Source organism: Pinus tabuliformis, chromosome 4_2 (assembly GCF_031772625.1).
Source record: "Pinus tabuliformis cultivar Carrire ecotype Pingquan chromosome 4_2, CPIR1, whole genome shotgun sequence".
NCBI lineage: Eukaryota > Viridiplantae > Streptophyta > Pinopsida > Pinales > Pinaceae > Pinus > Pinus tabuliformis.
The window spans coordinates 460,179,683-460,194,747 of record NC_142304.1 but is presented as its reverse complement, the minus strand read 5'-3'; the positions used below and the strand labels follow the sequence as shown (position 1 = coordinate 460,194,747).

The following is a 15,065-nucleotide window of genomic DNA, read 5'->3' as shown; positions in this document are numbered from 1 at the left end:
ATTAGCTATGATTAATTGCCATCCCAGTTTTGCCACCAGTGCTGAGGAGAAATCTTCCAATTTTTTTAATACCCCATCCTCCCCATTTCTTTGGGATGGACAATAGATCCCATTTTGCCCATGCAAAAATCCTCCCGGTTTGTTTGCCTTTCCATAGGAATCTACTGCATAGATTTTGTAATCTTGTTAGGATTCCTATTGGTATCCAACCTAGAGACATCCAATACACTGGAGTGGCCTCAAGAACATCTTTGATGAGAACTAGTCTTCCTGCCCTGTGTTAGCGCTTGAAATTTCACCTCAGGCTGAGAAAGGTAAACTCCAAGGCAACATCAAACCACTTAGCCTCGTAGCTAGCCCTACGGGGCAGGAGAGGGCTCTCTCCGGTCTATCTCAGTAAAGATCTTCATGATAACTAGCTCCCCGCCCAGCTCTATCAGCAGGCCCCTTCTTCTACAACACCTAATAGGGTTTTTCATGGAGAACGCTACCCCATTATTCTTCTTATTATAGAAGGGGCGTTCTCCACCTTCCTTTATTCGTTTCGGGGTCAACCCGGCGGCTCCTTCACGAATGAGGAAGGCGGCGCAAAGGGGGCTCGAGGGCGAGATGACCAATAGGGAAACACTGATTTTAGGCTAGTAAACTGATCAAGAGGTTTAATTTGGGATTTTTAAAGTTTTGGTGGAAAATTGGGGAATGGCAATTTCGGGTGCGGGGATTGGACACAGTTTTCGCAGGGGGTTCTTTGGGGAGAGGTAGGAAACAGTGTTGATGCCTTTGATAGAGATGGATGGATGAGAATGACCGATGAGGAGTTAAGGAGAGCAAGCAATAACCTTGAATTCCCCTTAAACAGTTGAAAACATTGATATTAAGCAAACTTAAAAGCAGAGCATGACAGTCATGAATTCTACTTTAACACTTCATTTGCCTAATTTGCAGAAGGAAAAGTAAGGAAATGATTCACATAACACACTTACAAGTACAAAGAGAAACACACCATCAATACATGTGACCACAAGAATCCCAAAAAGGACTGCAAAACCCTGGTCTTCCTTTGCCGAAATTGCAGAGATACAGTGAATAATACAATAAGAGCTTCTCCCTCAAGAGTCCAACCATGAAAATGACCAAGAAAGTACATAATATAGGCAATCTAACATCTTTCCTTGCCTCTAGGGGTCGAGCTCATCCTTCTAGGAGCTGTTTCAACCAATTCTAAACTGAGCACTAAAATCTAGGCAGTCAAAACAACTTGCCTCTATAAGCTAGGAAACCAATTCATTCATTAAATTTTCACCTATTTCATGAATGAATCTTCTAGAAGAGGTACATAAGTGTAAAAGTGTCATAAAAGTACATTAATTACATCAAATAGGATAATAATCCACCCCAAAAAGTCAAACAGGGTCAAACTGCGTTTTTCTGGGCTGTACACTGAAATTTGGAGAAATTTGCCTTACGGGTCGCGCGCCTCTGCCTGACGGGTCGCGCGCTTGTGGGACCACTTTTGGGGCACTTGCAAGTGTCCAAATTGAGCAAGAGTAGGCTTGTTGGAAAGGTCTGTGAGTCTACTTTCCAACCCAACTGGAATTTCTGAATTTGGTGGTCATTTGCCCCTCCAAAATTGCAATCTCCCAAGACTGCTTTCTGTGTCTCAAAAATGTGGCAGAAAGTCATTTTTTGCTTGTTTTTTGACTTTCTGGAGGCCCAAAACTTCATAAAATCTCTTGGCCATGGATGAGCATATGTAACTTCTCATGAAAAATCTGGAAATGCTGAGTTTTTGCAAAATGGAGCTGCTAGGATGAAGGGTCGCGCAGGGGGTGAGACCCGTTAATGGAGAAAACCTGTAAATTGCCTGAAAAAACCAAAATTTACCAAAAATGCTCAAAATTTCTTGGGATTTGTGCTGTGGCTAGGCTATTTAGTGCCATGCTCAGTCAAAGAGGCTTTGGCCAAAATTTGGAGTGGATCGGGCCTTTTCCGTCGTTTTAGTGCCTTGGCCAACCTCCTTGGATCTGGCGATTGTAATTTTGACATTTCTCTAAAACCATGACACCTGTGAAAAAAGTGAAGGAGGTTTTTCTTCTTTGGCATGTTATGGACAAAAATATCTCTCAATTTTCCAAAATTCATCTTTTATTGCTCTGGAACATCATTTGAGTGCGACTTGTCCCGATGTGTGAAACAAGGAATTTTGTCGAAATGGAGTGAAATGAAGGGGATAAGGGGCTTCTAAATTATTGGGGAAATTTTTGGGAGTGGGGAGGGATGTTAGGAAGCAGGAGAAAGTGGAATCTCAGAGATTGAGTGAGGGGAAGGGGTCCAAAAGGGCAAAACACAGGCCAAACCTAGAAAATTGCCAGGTTGTAGCTAGAAACTAGGGTTTGTGCAAAAATGAGGAATTTGGGGGATCTCAGTGATGGGAAGTGTTTAATAAGGTACATGAAGGATAGGGGAAGGTGTATGAACATCTGGATACAAGTTTTGCTAATGATTTGACCGTCCAAGAGAAATTGGCTTCAAAACACTAGGAGAGAGAAATGACCTTGCCTGGGAGCAACTGAAGCATGAACTAGGTGTACAATGACTCATTAGACACTGACATGATAGTGAAAACCCTATGAATGATGATAGACTCAGCTGAATAGTGACATAGATTGGCATTTGGGCAACTTTTAGAAGGAGTGAAAGCAAACCCTAGACCTAATGCCTAGTGACCAAATTTTGCTTGAAAACTCTTTGAAATGACAAAATTTGACCTTGACACTCTGAGATAACTTTGTAAGAGCATATTTGATCACTGGAGGAAGGCTGGAAAGACTGACACTAACACCCTGGAAAGATACTTGTGATACCATATATTAAGTATCCTTTCTAGTTTTGAAATCAACCATGTCCAATCAGTTCTTTTGTAGCCAAGTGGCTTCAACCTATAGCCCAGATACTAGATACCTTCTTCCAGCTGTAATAGGGTGAAAGGAAACCTTTGTAGAGAAAACTGAATCTCATGAGGGGAGCAATCAGATATGGTGAGAGTAGATTTTGAGTTATTTATAGCCATGCCAGTTGCAGTTTGGAATAGGTTGATAGAGTGTTGTATAGTAGTTATAACTCCTATTCCCCCATTGAGGAAGATCAACACATCATCCACAAAGAGGAGGTGTGTTATCATGCATCCATCCGTGATCCTAATTCCCATTAGCCTACCTCTGAGATGCATATCCTTAATAAGTCTATTGAGCCCTTCCATTACCAGTAAAAAGAGTAGGGGAGATAAGGGACATCCTTGCTCGAGTCCTCTTTCACAGTGAGAGAAGGGACAAGCAGCTCCATTTATCAAAACACTAAAGGATATATTTGTGATGCAACACATAATCCATTTTATGACTCCCACAAGAAATCCTAAATGTGTTAGTAGCATTTTGATATATAACCAACTTACCCAATCAAATGCCTTAGATAGATCAACTTTGAGGATCATACCTTTGATATTCTTTGTCTGTATTGAGTTTAGTACTTCATGGGCTGTTCCGATAGCTTCATGTATCTGTTGGTCTTTCAGGAAGGCGAATTGTTCTGAGGAGATGTGGGTGGAGAGAATGGCACAGAGGTGATTTGCAATGATTTTTGAGATGATTTTGTATATGCAGCTGCACAAGGATATGGGCCGAAAGTCATTGAAGGTTGATGGGTTGTCTAATTTGGGGATGAGGGCTATGAAGGTGGAATTGATGGCCCCATGCATTTTCCTTGATATCCTGCATTCGTCGATTACCTTGAGTATCTCTTCTCCAATAATTTCAAAAAAATCCAAATAAAACTCCACTGACTAGCCATCTGGGCTAGGACTCTTGTCCCTCTTAAACTATTTTAGGATAGTCTCCAATTACCCAAGAGTGACTTCTCTATTCAGGTCCATAGCATTCTCATGATCGATGAACCGAGGAAAGAGTTGTGCTACTCTTATGACCTCTGCTAGGGTGGCATTGGGAGGAGCCTGATAGACCTATTTAAAATGAGAGGTGGCGAGATAGGCCAAATGAGGGAAGGTATCCACCTCAATACCTTTCTCACTAGTCAATTTCCAGATAGTGTTGATTTCCTTTCTTCCATTTGCAAATTTATGGAAGAATTTTGTGTTATCATCTCCCTCCTTCAGCCATATTTCTTTGCTTCTCAATCTCCATGATTCCTCCATTTCTTTAAGGATGTTTCCCCCCTTGGTTATTAAGGTAGTGAACTTTTCCTTATGTTCATTTGTTATGAAAAGTCCCCCGCATTCATCCTCCATATCAGTAATTTCTGATTCGACGTCTCTTAGATTTTGTTCTTCTTGTACTGTCTTGTTATGAGCCCAGATCTTTGATAGCTTCTTTAGTTCTTTTAGGTTGTTGACGAAGCCTTCAATGATGTTCCTTCCATCAACAGGTGGGTGGGCCTTCCAAAAGTTAGAGACTAAACGAGTATAGGTAATATCCTTCAACCAGGTGGAGTTGAATTTGAAGGGGCTCGGGGTTTTCTTATTACTCCCCGAATATCAAGGTATATTAGCAAATGGTCAAATAATCCTCCTGAGCCAACCCACTGGCAGTCTGTAAAGCCTCTCTCCAGGAATCATTCCTTGATGAGGAATCGATCAAGCCTTTTGGCAAGACTATTCTCCCCACATCTTCTGTTCCTCCAAGTCGAGACAAGCTTAGCAGAGGGGATGTCAATATAACTGTGGGTCTCCAGGAGGTGTTCAAAGAAGGCTGATAGAGGGTTGACTTGGGCATGGTGCCCCCATGACTCTGAATATTCTAGAGAAAAATTTAGGTCCCCACCCAGAGTGATGTAATCTAGTTGCAGGATATTAGATTCCAGAAGATGCTCCCAGAAGTCCTCCCGATGGTGGCAGGGCCCATAAACATTTATCAGTCTAATGTCAGTACCCAGTTATGTAGAGAAGGTTTCATCCCCTATGAATCTAATGCCTCCCCAAGTTTTGATCAGCTTTATCGTGCGAGGATTATATCCTAGGGCGATGCCTCTAGAGTGATCGTTTACATCTACGGCTTGGAAGTACCATCCGGGGAGCATGGTTTCTAGGAGGTGGGATATGGCATCGGCAGATCCTAGAGTTTCTTGTAGGAAGACCATATCAGTCGGTTCAGTCTTGAGGAGCCTTCCCAGTGCTAGTTTTTTCTCGGGACTAGCAATCCCTCTACAGTTGAAAGAGAGAACCTTCATGGGGGAGACGAGTCCAGGGACTTTTGTGCTCTAAGGACCCTGTCAAGAGTAAGTTGTCTTCCCGTGGTGATATCCATCCCTACCTACTATTTAGCTATTAGTAGGGAGGATGGTCGTCTTCGAGGAATCTTCGAAGGGGTGGGGGAAGGTACCAGACCAATGCCAATAGAATCAGGGGCCCGAGATAGGGAGTGTGAGCAGAGATGGTAACGATAGGGGAGGGGATCAATTCCAAGAATTGTATCAGATGGAACCTCCTCCGAAAAATAAGGGGGAGTGCATGAGATCATAGGAGGAGGGGGAATCAGGGGACATTCAAGGTGGTTGGGGAGAGAAGGCAAGGTGACAGAGCTATGATGAAGTCCCTTAGGTATATCAATATAATATGAAGAAATTGTAAATGTTGCAGAGCAAGGTTCAAAATTAGACATACCCAAAGATAGCATGGCTCCAACGACTGCCCTTGATCTGGTCAGTGGTGGTGAAGGAGGCCGGAGAGATATTTTACCACTCTTCTTCGCTGTTTCCAAGGTCGTCCTGGATCCAGCTGCTTCAGTGTCTGCATGCTCTGCATCCTCCGAGTGATCCACATGTGTCCAATTGTCCATTGAGGGAATTGTCATCCCTTCATTTCCAGTCCTCGATTTCCCTAGAAGAGGGCAGTCTTTGAAGAGGTGGCTGACTCTATGGCATCGTCTACATCGGAAGGGGACCCCCTCATAATCAAGGATCTGGGTTCGAGTGTAAGTCCTCTAGTGTATGTTGACTTACTCCTGTAGCCCTCCTCGTATGTCTAAATGTACTAGGATCCGTGCATAGGCCATAACCCCAGTGGAGAGGTATGTTCTATCATGGTCTAAGTAGGTGCTGAGGGTGTTTCCAATTCTCCTGAAGATGTCCTTGGTTCAGAATTGAAGCGACAGGCCGGGGAGGCGAACCCATAATGGCCCAACCCCTAGTTGTTCTTTGTATGGGTCGAAAAGCGGACTCCACCTCCTTAGCATTAGAGGGACCTACTCAATATGCCAAAAGGAGGACAATACCCAGTTTGTATGTTCTGCTCATGCAAAACACAGAGCAAACCAGCCACAGGCAAAGGTCTATACAAAGGAAAAATCTGTTAGATGCTGGCCCAATATTTCCGCGACCCTTTGTTTTAATCTTGTCGTAGAGTATTTCCTTCCCTTGACTCTTCCCACCAGGACTCTCGCAACTATGCCCATGGTATCTTCCCACTAGAAGTCTTCTTCCCATTCGATGGTCACCTCTTGTGCCTTTGGTTTAACACACCTTAGCCGCTTTCCAGGTCTCGGCGCCATAGCCTCAACGCTCCCTTGAGCTTCGTCGAAGGTAGGGTTAGCAGGATTAGGGTTAGGGTTTGGGGGAGTTAGATTAGGGCCAGATGGGAAGGCACTTGGGAGAGGGGGAAAATTCATGAAGTAGCCAGAAGGGGGAGCATGAGTTGTGGTCGTGATGGGAGGCGTTAGATGGGGCAGTGACACTTCAAGGTGAGAATGCGAGGGGAAATATGAGGTTGCAGAAGGTTGGAGGGACGAGGGTCTGGATGAGCCAACCACAGGATCAGGGTCGATGTTTCTGGCTGCAAATTGAAGGGAGTTCAACGACAGAGGAGGAATGTCGAAGTGCAGCAAGGAGGACAACACTTCAGGCAGATAGATGACCACACTTAATGGACCCGTGAGCGACGGGAGTGGAGCAATGGCTGTAGTTAATTCCCTGCTGTAAAGGAAGAAACCATATGTGCATGTACGCCTGCCAAAAATGGATGTACCCTCGAGGTGGTCCTTAGAATAATATATAAGTTCAGTCTCCATTGTTGCTTCAGGGGTTATGCCAGCTGCCATCGTATTCTGAAGTAACCATCACAGTAGGGGACCAACAACTACAAACAAACGATAAATGGTAGGGTTAAGTCACGGTTGCGGGGAGTATGGTAGGCACACAACAGACGGAAGGAGTGAATGGAGTGGTAACCAAGCGCCGGATGGGAACAGGCCTATCCTAGCGCAGATGTGGTAGCACCAGGTGTACTGTAGAGACCCTACCCCATGTCAGGATTAGGTCGTGCCAGGGTTCCCATCCTATATATATATATATATATATATATATATATATATATATATATCTATACATATATATTCAAGTTTTAGTAATGCATCATTGATACATACATGAAATCCCAAAACCATTATTATTTCTTTGTTAGCCACCTAAATTGTTTATATTTTTTCTTTTCAAGTAACGACAAGTTTGGTTGTTAGTATTGCTTCCATTATTGCTTCTTTATTTGCCACCTAAATTTCTTCTTTTTTTCCTTCCTAGGTAATGTCAAGTGTTTCTTCCAAAATTGCTTCTAGTGTGCTTCTATTTTTGCCTGATTTTTTGCTTCCTTTTTAGCTTCATGGCTTTCTTCTTTTTAGTTGCAAGGTTTTCTTCTTGTTTAGTGTCTGGTTTTGCTTCTTTTTTAGGTCTAGGGCTTGATTCCTTTTAATGTTGGGATTTTATTCTTAATTAGCCTCCAATTTTGCTTCCTGTTAAGCAAGCAATTTAGCTTCCTATTTAGATCCATTAATAGCTCCAAGTATGGCTTCCAATTTAATGTCTAATTTTACTTCCATTTTAGAAACACATTCTTCTTCCATTTTAACAACTCATGTTGCTTCCTTTATAACTTCCATTTTAACCCTCACTATATACATATATAAGGATGGATAATTACTTATGAATATTAGGGTATGATGGAATTGAACCACCAACTACCTGCTTGTAAAGCAAGTGCTTTTCCACTGAGCTAGCACCCTTCAAAGAATTAGACCTTGAAACTTTATAAACTCTAAATTATAAAACTTTGTAAAGTCTTGTAGGTTTAATTGGCTTAGCTGGCACAAACAATTGTCTAATAGAAATAGAAAATAATTGTTTTAGAACAAGGAAACAACTTTCACATGGTTAATACGCTCAACCAACTAAAAAATAACATCAAAGTTGATTGTTTAAACTTTAAACTAACCAAATTACAAACCCAAAGTCCCCATGTTCTATGGCTCCTCTAATACAAGTTTGTAGATGAAACAAGTCACTAAAGAACTTGATTTTTTTTTACATCTATAGCAAAAAATTGATCAAAATAGGCATTATAACTGCTATAATGATTAAAGATCAAAATCATTTAGAGTGGGCAATTCAACAAAGAGACTGAACATGATGGAGCCAACATGAAATCTAGTGTATAGTTATCACATGGGCTCCATGAATATACATACCTATGGAATGTAACTCTTTCGAATCCCCCAAAATTAATATAAACTCTAATGATATATAAAGGAAGAATCTGGGCATGATAAATTAACTACAAAGATTCAAAATATTGCAGGGATCCAAAGAGGAAAAAATTAGGTAGTACAATGCAAATATCGAAAAGAAACATCAAGGGTCCATAATAGTTTATGGAAAGCATAACAACTCCCAACTAACAAAGTATGACAAATTGGTAAGTGCCTATAAGACACAAATATTTAGTTAATATTGAATCACATAATTTTGAAATGCGTAAAAAATATTTAATTACTGTTCTGTAGCACAATTTAGGCTCAAGAACAAAAAAAATCATACATTGCACACTTATACATGGCTCTTAACTGCAACAAAGATTAACATACAAGTATGCCACTGAAAAAATTATAAGAGCTTTAAAAATAAGCTATAATATATATTAATTGAAACATTAGCAGAAAACAATGTATGTCAAAATTCACCATGTTTGTCAATTCAAGATAGAAGCCTTGATAACATGTTAAATATGCATACCGTTGAAATTGAAGGTCAATATACATGTCCTAGAGAATCACATGAAACATCCATCCCAATAATAATTGTTTGTTACATTGAAATATTAGGTATCTTATGTGAAAATTTCACAACTAAAACAAAGTTAACACCACCAAACTAAAGAATAGAACAACAATTCTAGAAATATCAACATACAAAAGCAAGGGGATCATCCAAAAAGGAAAAGGAATATAAATTAAATATTGACCACTGAATATTTATTAAATACCTTTGAATTTATTTTCAAGGACACATTTCTTAAATATTGATCATTTAACTTCTTCATATTTAGGGGTGCAATACATTGATTAATCACCCCAAAATCAGACAATAACTTCTTCTTCCAATGCCCTAAAAGTTCCAATGACCATTACTTGGAAAATATTCCATCCTCCCAAGATTTAGCTGTTAGGAAACCAAGCAAGAAATAATCATTAGAAAGGAAATTAGTCTCCAATTATAAGAGATATGATATGCATAAAAATACATAAAAGGGATGAAACACAAGTTTCTCATGTAATAATAAGCACCAAACAAAAACATAAATAGTAAATCCTCTTTTTCCTTCACATTGAATTGGTATTAAGTTTGATTCCATAAAATGCTCTATGAGTTCAAGGCCTAACGGACAAAATCTTACTCAATACACAAAAAAAAATCACCCCTCTACTGAATAGAGGAAAGGAAATATAAATATCTACGCACTCCTCATGTCCTTGTTTCCTTGACACATAAGGGATTCACTTAATGAACCTCTAACATATCACGTGCATTCATGGCATACTAAATAATACCCCTAATTTTACTACATATTGGAAAATACCACTAAAAATCACATTATTTAACCCCCTACCAATATGAACCCAATACACATTACCAATTTAAAAAACCCCTACTTTCACTAGATATTGTAGGTATCCATTTTTTCATTAACATTTTTTTATACCCCTTTATATTTTTTCATTAATTTTGAGCTCCATTTTTTATACCTACCAATATAAAAACCCTTTACCCCCTATATATCCACAAACATATTATGTCATTTTTTCCTCAATATATATCCCCCAATATGAAGGAACATGATATGGTATTTCTCCCCTAGTGAAGCCACCGTGCTTGCCAGGACTTTGCTTTGTGAAACCAAAATGCAACAAGTGATGTTTTAACTATAAGACAACATTCAAAACATGAAATGTATAGTATATAGAACTCTTTTATAAGTGTCTCAGTTCAATGAGAACAAGAATAAACATTCCAACCATGATGGTTGTGCATACCAAGGCAATCCATGTGGAAATTCTAAGCAATCCATGAAAAATCTCAAGAAACCTGACAAAATCTCAATGATTTAAATATAACAAACCACATTTTCAATTATCAAATAAAAAAGTACACGATTTACGGAAGACAAGCAATATACTCTTAGAACAAACTCAATTCATAGATGAAATTTCCTAGTATATTATTGTGGTACAAATTATGATTTGAACAAACCAGACCTAAGGGATTTACTCAACTTATGATGGCTAATGTTTGTAAGCACTTAGATTTTTTTGCACCAACATGAGTCTCATTCAAATCCCATTGGATGAGACACAACACTATTCTACCCTAGGTTTACCAAGAATTCCATCCACAAATGTGGGGAAGCATTCCCCAGGTTTCCCCACAAGCTTGGGAAATAAAGGTATTCAAACAAACCAATTATAGAACGCATACAAGGTCAGGTAAAAAAATCAAACAAAATAATTACATAATAGATAATACATAGATTTTGTCCGTAATGATCACCTAGTTAATCAATATGTCGGTTTGTAATAGAATATTCAACATAAATTATAATATAATTACATTATGATAACATTTAAGACAAAAGAGAAACAATGACTTACAGTGGGTGGATGAAGAATTTGACCATCTAAATGTGCAACCTAATTATCAACATTGATATTGCAAGCCTTCAATAATGGGTCACCATTGTAATTATTTACTTTCATTGCCTGCATCATCACGCATTCTGTCACAATCCATTTGTCATGTTCCAGAAATCAAATCATCTCTAGAGTAAAAAAAATTATACTTGCCTTCAGTAAGACTTGCATTCATTCATCTATCTTTTGACTAGATTTCTTCACAAGTGGTGCATTTTTTAGTTGAAAGAGCTTTAGTATATCTCTGTCCTAGGATGATATGACAAAGATAACAATTGGAGAAAACATACCCATTAGATAAAAGTACTTTTCTCCAAAAATGTTCACTTCACGGATAAACGCCCAGAAAGATTATATTACTAACCTCTATTGGAAGATAATTGGGTTAGTTTTTTCTCCCTACATCCAAGCATGGAAGGTTTCCTGAAAACTACAAAGGAGTTTGTTTCATATTTACAAAGCAGTCATACACTATCACATCCAGTATTTGAATATGATCTTCTTGGTTTCCTTGGCTTCTTAATTTCAATGAAAATATTCAAACAAAAGGAACCCACATAATTCAATGCAGAATCCCAAGTAACCAATAACATTGATACAAAACATTAGCATTTTAAAATGTAACCCAAAATAGAGAGAAACAAAAATAGGAACATATCATAAAGAGCATGTAGCGATTTATACATTTGTTCCTTTTAGGGTTTTTAACTTAAACCAATGATCTTAAACTCCATTTTAGTGTGCATTTTTGCAATGCGTACTCCTTTAGCACTTGATTTTCCTACAAGAAAGTCACTTAATGTGACAAACCAACTCTTGAAAGAAATATCACAAGACAAAAATCCAAGGTATACATATTTTGTGTTGCATTTTAGCTTCAATGGATTGTAAGCATATTGGTTTGCTAACAAAAAATTAATGAAAACACTTTCTTTGATGAGCATCATTGTTGACACATCTGCACAAAATGGAAGTAAGGATGTAAAATCTTAAATATTATTCTTGATACAAAATTTAAATACAAAACTTGTGACTGGAAATGGTGTACAACATAATAACTCATATTAACATAATTGAATGCACCACATATTGAAAAATAAAAATGATATACTGACCGAATAAATGAAAAAAAAAATCTACCATTCCTTATCCAAAGAGTTAAAAATTTTAGGGGCTATTGATATTCTTGAAGGTCAACTAGGTTATGCATCATTTTTTTAAGGTTGACTAGGTTATGCATCTCAAGTAATATAGGGACATTTCTTGAATATCTTATTTAAATACCACTACCATTTTAACTGCAAGTATCTTTTTGGGATTGGACACACTCAATCATCTTATACACAATCTCAAATCAACATGGCAGGAAATGAAAACAAGGTAATAGGACTTCTTGTCTCAAACTATAACACCAAAGGTTATATTTTAAAAGTCCACTAGAGATGAAAGTCAACAAAATTCAATGCTTAAGTATGTTATTACAACTTAAATTTTAAGACAAGAAATTATTTTAGTGATGTTGCGAGATTGACTCATGATTTAAAAAGAAATCTAGGTGGATTATATGGATCTCTTTAAATTTGGGTCATACTTTTGTGGGTTTCTAACTACAAAGGAAAGGATACAAAGTAGTGATGTAGAACGCAAAGTTTCACTGATTTTTAAACTATGAGATTTGAGTGCAGGATTTTTGGTTTGTATTGTAGGCTCACAACTATTACAACAATACACTCAATACAAGCTCAACATGTCACTTACAAGAATTGAATGAATGAACCCCGGGGAGGATAATAATCATTCTTCCCAACCCAATTGAGATAAGCCCAATTGTGTGTTTGTATACATATATTGAATGAATGAAATTAGGTGCAAAGGATAATTCCTCCTAAGTCAATTGATATAAAATTCAATATTGTGTCTATGTATGTGTGTGTGTGTGTGTATAACCTACACAAGTGTTAATATGCGTGTCTATATATATAACCTACAACCTTCATAAGTGTTAGTATGTGTATCAGTATCTGCATTAGTAAATTATGTCTCTATAACCAATTAAAAATAAATCTTATAGTGGACCATTATCATCTCAAAAGGATAATTATAAAAGGAAACAAATATACTTAATTAAACATTATTTATATATTTGTTAAAAATGGATGATAATATGCACCTCAAATTAACACCCAAAGAAAAAAAGATAAATTGAACCCTTATCCATATTAAGAGAAATCCCTCTATGTGTATGCTTGAAGCTAATAGGATATCCCTTGCACTTGGTAACACCTCCTCCTGGATCAACCAAAGGATAAAAAATCCAATGGAAGAAACTTTACCTCACCAACAAATAGCCTTTGTGAGAGTACAAGTAATTGAAATGCATGATAAAGAATCCCATGAAAATGAAATGAAAAAAGTTGGCATACCAACATCAATTCAAAAGAAAGCACACATAAAGTAAACCCTTCAATCTATTTTATCAAATGAATATGAACAAGTACATACTTCCTAGAGGCATGATGCCTCATAACTATATCTAAAACCCTCAATGCATCTTAGGGTTTATCATAAACCTCCTCTTGAATAAAAACCTACAAATCTTTCATTGAGATATTTGCAGCAAATGTAATTTCTACCTTGAATTTCTCCCCTCTATCTTCTCTTCTCTTTTTTGATAGCACAATCTGACCGGGGTTTCCATTTCCACTAGGCCTAATTAATTAACCACAATAATTAAAATGAATGAAATGCATCAATGTTACACTATAATCTCAACCTACCCAAAATTTAACACTAGAGCATAGAATTACGGCATTAAAATACTATTGTATGATCCTTAGTCCTACAACTACAACTAATGTTAGGACATGAAATAATAAATTATCATGCCAAAACTTTGCACCCATTTTACCCATCATTAATAGTGAAACCTGGGATGTTGACATGAAAGAAAACTACATGGTATTTGATGGAACCCCCCAACAAGTGTTATGCTCTTGACCTGCGAGAAGATACTATAATACAAAATATGCGAAGAAATATAACCCAAAACACAGAACAATGAGAAATAACAGCATGTATTTTATTATTCAGAAAGGAAAGCAATGTTCACTTGCCTCTTCGAGGGGGCAACCTCCAATAGAGCAGGGCTCAATTACAAAATAAGACACGACGCTCCTCAATGGGGAGTCTCTATCCTTTATATAGGATTCATACATGCAATACCATGGGTTAGTACCATGGTTCTTATTAATACCATCTATCTAATACCATGGCCCATTTGCAACTAACTGTGGTCCCTTCTTTAATTGCGAGCCAACCACTTACAATCATTAATACAAGATTTATTGACTCTTTAACTAACTATAACTATGACCCGACCCTATTACATAAATAAGGGGGTTAGGGTTGGACCCTAACATGCCCTCCCCCATAAAAATAGCCTTGTCCTCAAGGCTGAAGCTACGGAAACTGCTGAAGAATAGTGGCTGGTTCCCAAGTTGCATCTACTAGAGAGGTGTTTTTCCACTTGATGAGGACTTCCTTGATCGTGTGGTCGCGCAAGTGTCATTTTCATGTGTCAAGAACCTGTTCGGGTTGGAGCCAGATTGAACCTTCTTCATCCAATTCTGGTAGACTGGTTTGAATTCTGCTATTGTTTCCAACCACTTTCTTGAGGCATGAGACATGGAAGACGGGATGGATTTTTGTAGTGGGTGGCAAGGCTATATTGTAGGCTACTTCTCCAATGCACTGAAGTATTTGATACGGTCTGTAGAATTTTGGAGATAATTTCTGACAATCCTTGTCTTTGAGTGATGTTTGCTTATATGGTTGCAGCCTCAAGAATACCTGATCCCGTTCATGAAATGTGTGCTCTGAACAATGTTGGTCTGCCTATTGCTTCATGCGATTTTGAGCTTGATGGAGAATATCTTTGAGGAGGGCAAGCATGGTTGCACGGTTCTGTAGGAGTTGATCCACTGCTTGTACCTTAGAGCATCCCGAGATATAAGAAGTAGGTGAAGGGGGGAGTTGACATAAACTGCT

General features: G+C 38.2%; 1 pseudogene; it reads right to left on the bottom strand.

The window, feature by feature from the left end:
• The window catches only part of LOC149169947 (protein argonaute 4B-like), a 41,113-nt pseudogene extending 27,283 nt beyond the window's left edge, over nucleotides 1–13,830 (bottom strand).
• Between the last annotated feature and the right edge of the window lie 1,235 nt (nucleotides 13,831–15,065).